Below are 13,170 nucleotides of genomic sequence, written 5' to 3'. Positions count from 1 at the left end.
TGGGACTCGATCCCAGGACTCCAGGATCATGACCTGAGCCGAAGGCAGTCGCTTAACCAACTGAGCCACCCAGGCGCCCTCTCCATAAATTTTTATTTTCTAATGTATAACATGAGACAGTAACCTCTGTCCTGTAGAACTATTATGAAGATGAGATGATTTAAAAATATAAATGTCTACATACAAAATTAGGTACCTAAGGTTAGGTACCTGAATAGGCAAATGAACTTTGGTCAGGTACTAAGAGATCCACAGTAATTTCTGACACTAGAGGGACAGAAAGTGGGTAGGAAATATTTGCTATCCAAGCATTATTTTACTGTCTGGAATAACAAATCCCAGAATAGAAACAAAGGAAATAGTAATAGACATTTCTATAGAGGTGCCCTTCTATGTATTCAAAGCCCCTTCCACAATAACTTCTGACACCCCTGCCTTAACTCTTTGGTTCGAAATCTATATACAATAGGGTTCAAGGCAGGAGGTATGAGGTGATGAAGGACATTGAGCAAGATGAGGATGTCCATGGGGACCCTCTTTCTGGCCACATTTCTCAACACAACAACCAGAGGATGGTGCTGAAGAACAAGATGAGGATGAAGTGAGAACCACATGTGCTCAGGGCTTTTACAGCAGCCCCCTCAGCCTTGAACCTAAGCACAGCTCTTAGGATGAAGTTGTAAGAGAGGAAGATGAGGATGAAATCTGACCCCAGTAGTCCAACCAGCCACAAATTGGTAGATTCTGTTAAGGGTGAAATTGTCACAGGATAGCCTGGACATGGACAAGTTGACACAGATGCAGTTCTCAATGACATTTTTCCCACAATAATGGAGCCGGGCAGTGAGAATAGGAATAGGTGCAGTGAGAATGGCATTTTGGGTGACAATGAAGATGCTAGCCTTGGCCACAAATTGGTCAGTGATGATGGATGGGTATCATAGTGGGTGGCAGATGGCCACATAGCGGTCATAGGCCATGACCATGAATGTGCAGGACTCCATAGGGAGGAAACTGTTCATGATGAACATCTGGAGGAAGCAGGCTGAGAAGCTGATGGACCTGAGATCAAACCAGAAGATGGCCAGGACCTTGGGGATGACGGTCAGACAGAGCACGATGTCCAACAGAGAGAGGAGGCTGAGCAGGTAGTACATGGGCTCGTGCAGAGAGACCTCCAGCCAGATGGTGATCAAGAGGGTGGCATTGGCCCCCATGGCCAGGAGGAAGAGGAGGCTGAGGGGCAGGGACAGCCAGTGCTGCCAACTCTGGTAGTTAGGGAAGCAGAAGAGGAGGAATTCAGAGACTGGAGCAGTGGAGTAGTTGCTGGGCGATGTCATGAGATAAATCCTAAACAGGATATTTCACCTGGGTTTATGTGCAGTAAGACACAGGAATTAGGTTAATAGAAAACAAAACTGTCAAAATGCTAACACTTACTCATCCAGAAAACTGTTGAATAGAGAAGAACAATCCCAAATGAAGGCAAAGTTCAGTGAAGATATATGTGAATAGGGAGGAAACTTAGCAAATTATTTCTAAAGTTAATTCGGAAAAACAAATAAGAGACTATCCACAAGGTTTGGAAGGAAAATGAAAAGAATTACCTCATTAAAACATACTGTAAAGCTACACAAATTTTTCAAGGGAGACTGACATGTGATACTGATAGAACAAATTTATTAATTATAGATCCCACAGGTCAGAAATATTCACTAGTTACAGAGTAATATAGAATAGTAAAGATGTCATAACGTCATATTTAACTGTGGGTCTTTTCAATATGTATTGCTGACATGATTTGTTAGTGGTAAATTAGTTTTTCCTCAGTTTTTATCACACATCAAAGTCAATTTGAGATGAAAAAAATTTATGATATACTTCCAACCCTATAATAAAGCAGAAAAAATAAACCTTGATTAAATATAAAGAAAGTCCCATAAAATCCTCTATCATTCTGACTTACTGTACTACAAGCACAACTCATCCTGGACATGCTTAATTCAAGCCTGCACAAATACAGTTCAATGTTCCTATAGAAAGTTATGCTCAAAGGCAGGCTGTTTTCATTAACATTTATGACCACGAACCTCAAATGAGCGCTTAATGAGCAAGTCCATTATAATAACCTCTGGTTAATTTGCTCCTTCACTCATTGCAAGCAATTTTTTACATTTTCTAAATATTTTCTAAATGGTAAATTCATCTTCTCCTCTCTTAGAAGATCACCTCCCCAACAGCATCACAAAGACAGGAGAGGCTATCAGATGCAAGTTCCTCAGTATCTATGATAGACTCATAAACTCATCAATACCTATACCTTGCTCTTTTCTTTGCATCTAGCCAACTCAAAAATCTATCCATCCTCCTAGTTACAATCCCCCCACCTCTGATATAGTGTCTATCCATCTCTGATCTTCTTAGACACTTTGACTTTTTAATTATCCATTCCATTTCCTGTGTAGTCAATCTCTCCATGGATCCTTCCTATGGATATTCAAAATGCTGAAGTCTCTTGTGTCTTAATAAATTTCTATATCTATCCCACATCCCCATTTGTTGTAAAGACCATGATTTCAGTTTTGAACAAAGATACCAAATCTCTCTTATTCCTCTTTCTTTTACACCCAAACTTAAGGAACCAGAAGAGACAAAGGACTTCTAAAAAGAGGCAACAGTTGGCTTCAGTAGTTCATTTGAGAAGTAATCACTGTGTAAATAAATGCCTCTAGAATGGCTCTAAAGATGTAGACAAGGAGCATCTTTTAGAGGTATAAATATAATGGCATAAGCAAAGATTAGACTGAGTAGTTCTATAGAAGAAGAGAGGTTAGGAATTCTTACATTCTCCCATCTCTTCTGGATTAAATGACTGAATTTCACAAGACAGCCTGTGAAAATATTTGATGTATGTTGTAGAGGTAGAGATGATGGATCCAATTTTGAGATGTTGAATTTATAGAGTCTGTAAGCTATCAAAATGTACACGAGTCTGATTTCTACAGAAAAGAATTTGAATTCATTTGAAAGCTTAGAGTTAAAGGAAGAGAATACAGAATATAGTTCAAACCACTGTTACTTTTATTTCTCACCCTGTACTTACTATCTTTTCCTGCCTATTCTGCCACCTCTGAAAGACCCCTTCCTTGGCTCTTTATTCTTTTTCCTGCCCCTTATGTGTAGCCCCTATGCATGAACATGCTTCACAAATCCTAGTCTCTTATCCATCCAGCTCCCTGTCCTCATTCTTTCCTCATACTGTAAAGAATGGATCTAAATTAAGTTCATCCTTCTGCTACCTGGATTTCACTAAGAGTGTACTTAATATAAAGGATAAAAAAGGAGAAGATACAGAGGAATAGGTACAGAGAAAAAGGGTCAGATGCCTGGATATATTGCCAGATAGAAGTTTGGACATAAATATGAGTCAAAGTTTTGACATATTCAGTTAATAAAAATTATTAGAAACTGACTCTCTACTAAAGGAAGTAACAGTGATCAGAGGGAAGGTAATTATTCTTCTATTCTTCTTTGTTTTGGTTCAACCATGCTTAGAATAGTGTCCAGTTCAGTGCACCTTGATTTCAGGAATATTTTTTGAAACTTTACCACCTAGAAGAAGATGTCCAGAATAAAAAAGATCCTTAAGAACTCGTGATGAGGAACAATTTAGGAAAGTGAAGATATTTTACCTAAGCAATGCCTCCCAAATATATGACTGACTTTCAAAAAGAAGAGATAAAAACTAGGACCACTGGGAGAAAATCACAGAGAGATCCATTTCTGTTGAATATGGATCCTATATAATAACCAGAGGAGACTTGCTCTCTTGTTAATACTACTCTGCTCAAACATGCTGGGGGAAGGCAATAACCAAATTTCTTCACCAGTTTTTTCCCTGACCCTAATGGACCTGGGTGCTCAGTGTCATGCTAGCACTCAAAACACTGTCCCTGTCCCAGAACCATACTTCCACTCTCTGGAACCCCTACACTGCTTTTCTGGGCAGGCCAGAAGTATTTCACTCATGTACTTGCATGAAATTTCCAGCCATATAAAATATGGGATCTGTTGTATTCAATGATATGGAATTGCTGAGACTCTATCTAGATCTTTCTCTTCTGAATGTTCATGCATCTGGTACCACCCCCATGGCCAACTTCTAGTATCATGAGAGCCAATATAAGAATGCAGAGAAGGCCTCATGTTCTGAATATTCTGGCAACTCAGCTGTTGTGGGCCCAGCACAGCATGGTTTTCTTGCCTTAGCCCTGAAACTCACCAGTGATGCAACATATTGAGTCCTGCTTAAGGAGTCAGCTGCCTGCATCCAGTAACCAGAACAAGAGCTGCTTCCTTGACTCTGATGAAAAAATCTAGAGGGTTTTATGATCTACAGTCAATTCCTCACACTGTTCCACCCCCTTCTCCACACCATCTGGGAACAGTCCTAGTTTGGGTTACTAAAACCCTGGGGCTGATGAGCTGATCTCTTGGGAACCTTCATCTCACCTTATGTTATGGTGTTATTGGGTGCCAGTAGTTGCGATGTGAAGGACAGGATTTGAAACTGACTTGAAATTCAAATCTATATCTATCAGCTTGACTCCACAGACCATCCTTCTAAACATTATACCACTTTCAATATCCTGAAATGTTATATTGAACCTTTCCAGAATTTCTTAATGACACTATCCTATTACCTGTTTTTTTTATATTATCCTGAATTCAACTCTGCTATTTGATATCTGCATGGATGTGAACAACTAATTTACCCTATGTAAATCTCAGTCATTCAATAAATATTTACTTATTATTATCAACCATATAGCCAGCACTAGAATAGTCACAGGCATAAAACAGTGAATAAAGTAGTTAAGATCATTGCCTTTATTGAGATTCCTTTACAGTTTTCACATTACATTATAGTATCAGTAGCTTCCCATTTTTCATTAAATAAAACTAGCTTTCTTAATCAGAACTACTCAACATTACACATGAACTGGGTGGACAGATCCCTGTCAGTTTTGTTCCCCATTAATGTGGTGTCTCACACAGTGTTTAGAATATAGTAAGATCAACACATTTTTACCTAATTAATGAAATCCAGGTCATACATAATCTGACCCCTTCCTACCTCTCCAGTGTATTTAGAACAACTTCTCTTGAAAGAAGTCACTGTGGCCAATGACAAAGAGGCTACTGCTTATGTTCTCTAGGATTTTGATTAATTCCTGTCTCACATTAAGGTCTTTCATCCATTTTGAGTTTATCTTTGTGTATGGTGTAAGAGAATGGTCCAGTTTCATTCTTCTGCATGGGGCTGTCCAATTTTCCCAACACCATTTGTTGAAGAGACTGTCTTTTTCCACTGGATATTCTTTCTTGCTTTGTCAAAGATTAGTTGACCATAGAGTTGAGGGTCCATTTCAGGGATCTCTATTCTGTTCCATTGGTCAATGTGTCTGTTTTTGTGCCAGTACCATGCTTTCTTGATGATCACAGTTTTGTAATATAGCTTGAAGTCAGGCATTCTTTTTCAACATTTCCCTGGTGATTCAGGGTCTTTTCTGGTTCCATACAAATTTTAGGATTGTTTGTTCCAGCTCTGTGAAAAATGTCAATGGTATTTTGATAGGGATGGCACTGAATGTGTAGATTGCTCTGGGCAGCATAGACATTTTAACAATTTTTGTTCTTCCAATCCATGAGCATGGAATGTATTTCCATCTCTTCATGTCTTCCTCATTTATTTCATTATTGTTCTGTACTTTCTAGGGTATAGATCCTTTACCTCTTTGGTTAGGTTGATTCCTAGGTATCTTATGGGTTTGGGGCTATTGTGAATGGAATCAATTCCTTAATTTCTCTTTTGTCGGTTACATTGTTAGTGTATAGAAATGCAACTGATTTTGTATCCTGCCATGTTGCTGAATTGCTGTATGAGTTCTAGCAATTTTGGAGTGAGTCTTTTGGGTTTTCCACATAAAGTATCATGTCACCTGCGAAGAGAGAGAGTTTGACTTCTTTTTTGCCAATCTGAATGCCTTTTATTTCTTTATGTTGTCTGATTGCTGAGGCTAGGACATCCAGTATTATGTTGAACAAAAATGATAAGAGTGGGGATCCCTGTCATCTTCCTGACCTTAAGGGAAAAGCTCTCAGATTTTCCCCATTGAGAATAATATTTGCAATTGCTTTTCATAGATGGCTTTTATGATATTGAGGTATGTTCCCTCTATCCCTACACTGTGAAGAATTTTAATCAGGAAAGGATGCTGTATTTTGTCAAATGCCTTTTCTGCATCAATTGAGAGGATCATATGGTTCTTGTCTCTCCTTTTGTTAATGTGATCTATCACATTAATTGATTTGCAAATGTTGAGCCACCCTTGCATCCCAGGAATAAATCCCACCTGGTCATGGTGAATAATCCTTTTAATGTACTGTTGGATCCTGTTGACTAGGATCTTATTGAGTATTTTGGCATCCATGTTCATCATCAGGGATATTGGTCTATAATTCTCCTTTTTGATGGGGTCTTTGGTTTGGGGATCAGGGTAATGCTGGCCTCATAGAACAAGTTTGGAAGTTTTCCTTCCATTTCTATTTTTTTTGGAAGAGTTTCGGTAGAATAGGTATGATTCCTTCTTTAAATGTTTGGTAGAATTCCCCTGGGAAGCCATCTGGCCCTGGACTCTTGTTTTTTGGGACATTTCTGATTACTGTTTCAATTTCCTTCTGGTTATTGGTCTGTTCAGATTGTCTGTTTCTTCCTGTTTCAGTCTTAGTAGTTTATAAGTATCCAGGAATGCATCCATTTCTTCCAGGTTGCCTAGTTTGTTGGCAGATAGCTGCTGGTAATAATTTCTAGTAATTGTCCCTATTTCCTTGGTATTAGTCATGATTTCTCCTCTTTCATTCATGATTTTATTAATTTGGGTCCTTTCTCTTTTCTTTTTTTTTAATATTTATTTATTTGACAGAGACAGAGAGAGAGCAGAGGGGAGGAGCAGAGGGAGAAGCAGGCTCCCCACCAAGCAGAGATCCTGATGCAGGGCTAGATCCCAGGATTCCGGCATCATGACCTGAGCTGAAGGCAGATGCTTAACTGAATGAGCCACCCAGGCACCCCTCTTTTTTTTTTTTTTTTTGATGTCTGGACAGTGGTTTATCGATCTTATTAATTCTTTCAAAGAACCAGCTTCTAGTTTCATTGATCTGTTCTACTGTTCCTCTAGTTTCTATTTCAAGACACGTCTCTAAAGGCAAGGGAAGCAAAACCAAAAATGAACTTTTGGGACTTCATCAAGATAAAAAGCTTCTGCTCAGCAAAAGAAATAGTCAACAAAACTAAGAGGCAACCCACAGAATGGGAGAAGATATTTGCAAATGACGTTACAGATAAAGGGCTGATATCCAAAATCTATAAAGAACTTCTCAAACTCAACACCCAAAGAACAAATAATCCAGTCAAAGAATGGGCAGAACACGTGAACAGACATTTCTCCAAAGAAGACACACAAATGGCTAACAGACACATGAAAAAATGTTCAACATCACTAGCCACCAAGGAAATACAAATCAAAACCACAATGAGGTACCACCTTACACCAGTTAGAAAGGCAAAAATTAACAAGACAGGGAACAACAAATTTTGGTGAGGATGTGGAGAAAGGGGAAACCTCTTACACTGTTGGTAGGAATGCAAGCTGGTACAGCCACTCTGGAAAACAGTATGGAGGTTCCTCAAGACATTAAAAATAGAGCTACCCAGGGTGCCTGGGTGGCTCAGTTGTTAAGCATCTGCCTTTAGCTCAGGTCATGATCCCAGGATCCTGGAATTGAGCCCCACGTCAGGCTCCCTGCTGGGCAGAAAGCCTGCTTCTCCCTCTCCCACTCCCCCTGCTTGTGTTCCTGCTCTCATTATCTCTCTGTCAAATAAATAAGTAAAATATTTAAAAAAAAAAAGTGCTTCCCTATGACCCAGCAATTGCACTACTAAGTATTCAACCCAAAGATACAGATGTAGGGAAAAGAAGGGGCACATGCACCCCAATGTTCATAGCAGCAATGTCCACAATAGCCAAACTGTGGAAAGAGCTGAGATGCCCTTCAACAGATGAATGGATAAAGATGTGGTTCATATATACAATGAAATATTACTCATTCATCAGAAAGGTTGAGTACTTACCATTTGCATCAACATGGATGTAACTGGAGGGTATTATGCTAAGTGAAATAAGTCAGACAGAGAAAGCCAATTATCATATGGTTGTACTCATATGTGGAATATAAGGAATAGTGCAGAGGACCATAGGGGAAGGGAGGGAACACTGAATGGGAAGAAATCAGAAAGGGAGACAAACCATGAGTGACTCTGGACTCCAGGAAACAAACTGAGGGTTATAAAAGGGAGGCGGGTGGGGGGACGGGGTAACCGGGTGATAGGTATTAAGGAGGGCTGTGTTGTGATGAGCACTGGGTGTTCCATGCAACTAATGAATCACTGAACACTACATCAAAAACTAATGTTTTTGTTAGCCAACTATGTTGGCTAATTGAACATAATAATAAAAAAAAAAGTGAAAGGCAAAAAAAAAAAAAAGAAAGGAAGAACAACTTTTCTGAGTGAGTGATTATTCAGTCACAGACATTGTCAAATATGTCTTGGGGGTTTGTGATGAGAAATTAAGGTAAAACCAGTCAGATTCATTTTGTGGTTTTTTTCCTCCTTTACCAAACAAGAAGAAAAAGGAAGAAAAGTGAAGAAAAGACTCTGTTTAGTTTTTTTTTAATCATTTGTTTGCTAATATTTCTTTGCTAATATTCTCATTTTGTTCATGCATTGTTAACCTAGTTTTATTTGGTTGTATGTCTATGTGTTCTTGTAGTTCACTGAACTTCTTTAAAAGGATTATTCTGAATTCCTTGTAAGACAATCCCTACATCACCATTTTCTTATTGTAGTTTTATTAGATTCCTTTGGTGGTGTTGTGTTTACCTGAGTCTTTGGTACCCTCGTATCCTTGCATTGCTATCTGTGCATTGGAGTAAGCAGTCTCCTTTCCATACTCTACAGGTCTGTTATTCAGCTCAGCTTGGGGTATTGAACAGGACAGCTGGTAGCAACAGTGGCAAAAGGCTTGCTATTGTGGTCAGGTGGAGCCACTGTCCAGGCTTCCTGGTTGAGTAGGTCCACAGGCTATATGTTCTTTGATTAGGCAGGGTTACTGGCTGGGCTCTCTGCATAGGCAAGGCCACGGACTGTGTTCAACAATCAGGCCAGAACTTAGGCTGACTGAGATGTAGGCTAGGCTCCAAGGTTAGACAAGATCCAGGGTCACTGTTAGGTTATGCAGGCTAGAGGCTATGCTCAACAGTTGCACAGGGTTGCTGGTTTTCAGTTTGTTTAGGGTGGAGTGTTTCTTATCATTTTTTTCTCACTTTATTATTTTATCATTTTTTGAAAATCATTTTTTATCGTTTGACCAGGACAAGGCTTCCTGGTCAAGCACAACCAGAGACTATGCTCAACAGTGAGTGGGGCTGTGAATTTGTTTCCCTGCCTGGATGGCATCATAGAATAGACTCCAAGGCTGGTAATGCCTATTGGCTGGGGACTCAAATCAGGCAGAACTGCCAACTGAGCTCACTGGCCAGATAGATCCATGAGCTCAGCTCCACAGATGGGGTGAACCACAGGCTAAGAACTCAGGTTCTACTACAGCAGGAAGGCTGTTCTCCAGCATTTGAGCACTGGTTGTGGTAATAAAGCCCTAGCCCTGTTTTCCATCCCTATATCATTCCCAGTGCTCAAGCCATGCAGATTAACTCATGATCCCTATGAGGCAAGACCTGAGTAGGCCTCCCAGAAAGCACCCTGCAATGTTGGTGGGGCTGGATGTCCATACGAGGCTCTCCTTTCTCACTGGAGAAACTGGATAGGACCTTTCAGTGCAGTGCTGTGCTGTCCTGGGAGAGGGGCAAAGCAGGCAAAGTGAAACCTCTCCTCTTACTCTTCTAATGCAGTTTTTCTGGGTCTCTGTGGTCCAGGAGGATGCTACAGCCTCCCTCCGTGGTTATGGGATTTTCACAGTAATGTCTTATCTATGGATAGCTGCTAATTGGTCTTCTTGTGAAGGGGACTAACGTCGGGCAACTTCTGTTACCATCTTGATGATATCATCCCATTTTCTGTTTGTCCTTGGTAAGTGTTATTAGGTCTTTGTTGATTTTATTGATCTTTCCAAATAATCGACTTTAAGATTTCTTGATTTTCTTTATTCTCTATTTTATTGATCCTACTTTTATCTTAATTAATTCCTTACTTTTATTTACCTTAGGCTTAATTTATTTTTCTTTTTCTGAATTCTTGTCAACTTAGAAAATTTATACTAAATATTTCTAATATAAGCATTTAAAAGTATAATTTTTCCTCTAATTTCTCTTTACTTGCATTCCACCACTTTTACTATATGTCATTATCAATTAGTTTGAAATATTTTCTTACATTCTCTGTAATTTCTTATCTAAGCCATAAGTTATTTAGATGTGTGTTATTTAATTTCCAAGTGTTTGGAGCTTTTCATGACACCCTATTTTTACTGGTTTCCAATATAATTATGTTGGTTAGAGAATATACTCTTAAGTTTTTATTCTCTCAAAATTTATTAAGACATAATTTATGACCCAACACAAAAAGAGTGTCCTCCACCTCCCCACATTTTCCAACCCCCATGTAACATTATCAGTCTTACCCAAAGAATGTGAAAGGAGCCATCTGCAGCCTATTAGGGAAGAACTTTACTTCTTCTACTCCACTTCCATAGAGGAAGGCTTTTGCTCCTCTCACCACAAGAGGGAAATAATAGTAGTGAAACTTCAGCTCTATCTTTCCCCCTCTCCTCTCCCTTGTTTGTTTTTCCATACAGGAAGAAGGATCACTAATACAATTGAGCAGAGATGGTTGGGAGCACTGGTGGGGTTAATGCATCTCAAACGTAGGAAATATGTTCTCTCTGTTTCACTGCCTGTCTGGAGGATCTGTAAGTATAGTAGTGGACTCTATTTTGCTTTGTATCTAAGTATCATAAACTCACCTGGATAAGAGCCTATGATCAATTTCACAGAAATAAATCTGAAAAACAACCATTCTTTTTGCATTTTTTTTTCAAATTTTTATCGAAATTCTAGTTAGCTAACATATAGGGTAATATTGGTTTCAGAAGTAGAATTTAGTGATTCATCACTTATATATAACACCTAGTGCTCATGACAATAAGTGCCCTCCTTAATACCCATCACCCACCTAGCCCATCCCCCACCCACCTCCCCTCCATCAACCCTGTTTTTTCTCCTTAGTTAAGAGTCTCTTATGGTTTGCCTCACTCCCTTTTTCCCCCTCCTCCATATTCACCTGTGTTTTTCTTAAATTCCACATATGAGTGAAATCATATGGTATTTGTCATTCTCTGACTTATTTCACTTAGCATACATTCATGTCATTGCAAATGCCAAAATTTCATTTTTTTGATGGCTGAGTAATATTTGATTATATATATACCACATCTTCTTTATCCATTAATCAGTCAATGGACATTTGAGCTCCTTCCATAATTTGGCTACTTTTGATAATGCTGCTATAAACATCAGGGTGCATATGCCCCTTCAAATCAGTATCCTGTGTGTAAATACCTAGTAGTGCAATTGCTGGGTCATAGGGTAGTTCTATTTTAAACTTTTTGAGGAACCTCCCTACTGTTTTACATTCTGCTATAGCTCCAAATTCTCCTTACAAATTACTGAGTATTTGTATTGTAACCAAATTTTCAAACAAAATCTCACCATATCTGGGCACAGAAAGGGAGTGGGTTGTGGTTTTAAGACCTAAAATTAAGGGAATTAAATTGATGGCCTCCTCTTTGTCTTCAGATCCCACCTTCATTTTCCAATCACGACTTACCAGAGAGCCATGCATATGCAATTTCCTAGGTTCTATTTTCACTCTACTCCCTCTTTAATTCCTTGTGGGCATTCTCTACTGCTATGAATGCAGAGGGGATAAACAGTGAGAAATCTGCACTTTCGATCTCCAACAGCACTCCTGAGCTTCCTACTCTCAGGGAGGCACCCTGTCTCTCTCAGGTGAGGAGCAGCTAATCTTGGATGGAAAATCTGTTCCACTAGTCCTAAACAGAAAATCACATTAAAATTTAATAAAAAGAAAAAGAGAGCACTCACTATATCAAGTTTGTGTATTAACTGAATCTAGTATCACAAATAATTATTGAGGATGTTTGTTGTGCTGAGGAGTAAGTCAGACGCTTGGCATTGAGAAGTAAATGAAATATATAAGACTCCTGCCTTCTTGGATTCTAGTCTAGCATGGGATATATACAACAAAGTAAAATCACAAAATTTAGCTATAGTTATAATAGTTTTGATTCAAGATGCTGGACTGGCAACATGATTTACTTCTCTCTCTCAAAGTTACCTTTTTTTTTTACATCTTCAAAAGTTATTTAGCTTATAACTGGAAGTTTGTACCTTTCACCACCTTCACCCATTTCTCCCATCCCACTCCCATATCCTGCCTATTGAAACCACCAATTTGTTCTCTGTTTCCATGAGTTTGTTTTTGTTTTAAGATTTTACATATACGGGGCGCCTGGGTGGCTCAGTTGGTTGAGCAACTGCCTTCGGCTCAGGTCATGATCCTGGAGTCCCGGGATCGAGTCCCACATCGGGCTCCCTGCTTGGCGAGGAGCCTGCTTCTCCCTCTGACCCTCCCCCCTCTCATGTACTCTCTCTCATTCTCGCTCTCTCAAATAAATAAATGAATCTTTAAAAAAAAAAAAGATTTTACATATACTACTTATCTTTCTCTGACTTACTTCACTTAGCTATAATGCTCTCAAGGTCCATCCATGTTGTTGCAAATGACTGGATTTCCTTTTTTATGGATGAATAATATTCTAGTGTGTGTGTGTGTGTGTGTGTGTGTGGTATTGTGGAATATATGTATATATTCCATATATATGTATAAATATATAACATATATACTACATATACACACACACACACACTATATATATATATACCACAGTTTGTTATTCATTCATCTGTTATTCATTCATCTGTTGAGGAACACTTAGGCTATTTCCATGT

The 13,170-nt window shown here is 39.0% G+C and overlaps 1 pseudogene; it reads right to left on the bottom strand.

The window, feature by feature from the left end:
• Positions 1-398: 398 nt before the first annotated feature.
• On the bottom strand, positions 399-1,446 carry LOC118004173 (annotated as a pseudogene).
• Between the last annotated feature and the right edge of the window lie 11,724 nt (positions 1,447-13,170).

The sequence above is a fragment of the Mirounga leonina genome, unplaced genomic scaffold (genome assembly GCF_011800145.1).
Source record: "Mirounga leonina isolate KUSES-001 unplaced genomic scaffold, KU_Mleo_1.0 Mir_92, whole genome shotgun sequence".
NCBI classification, from domain to species: domain Eukaryota; kingdom Metazoa; phylum Chordata; class Mammalia; order Carnivora; family Phocidae; genus Mirounga; species Mirounga leonina.
The sequence above is the reverse complement of the archived record's forward strand: the minus strand, read 5'-3'. Positions and strand labels throughout refer to the sequence as shown.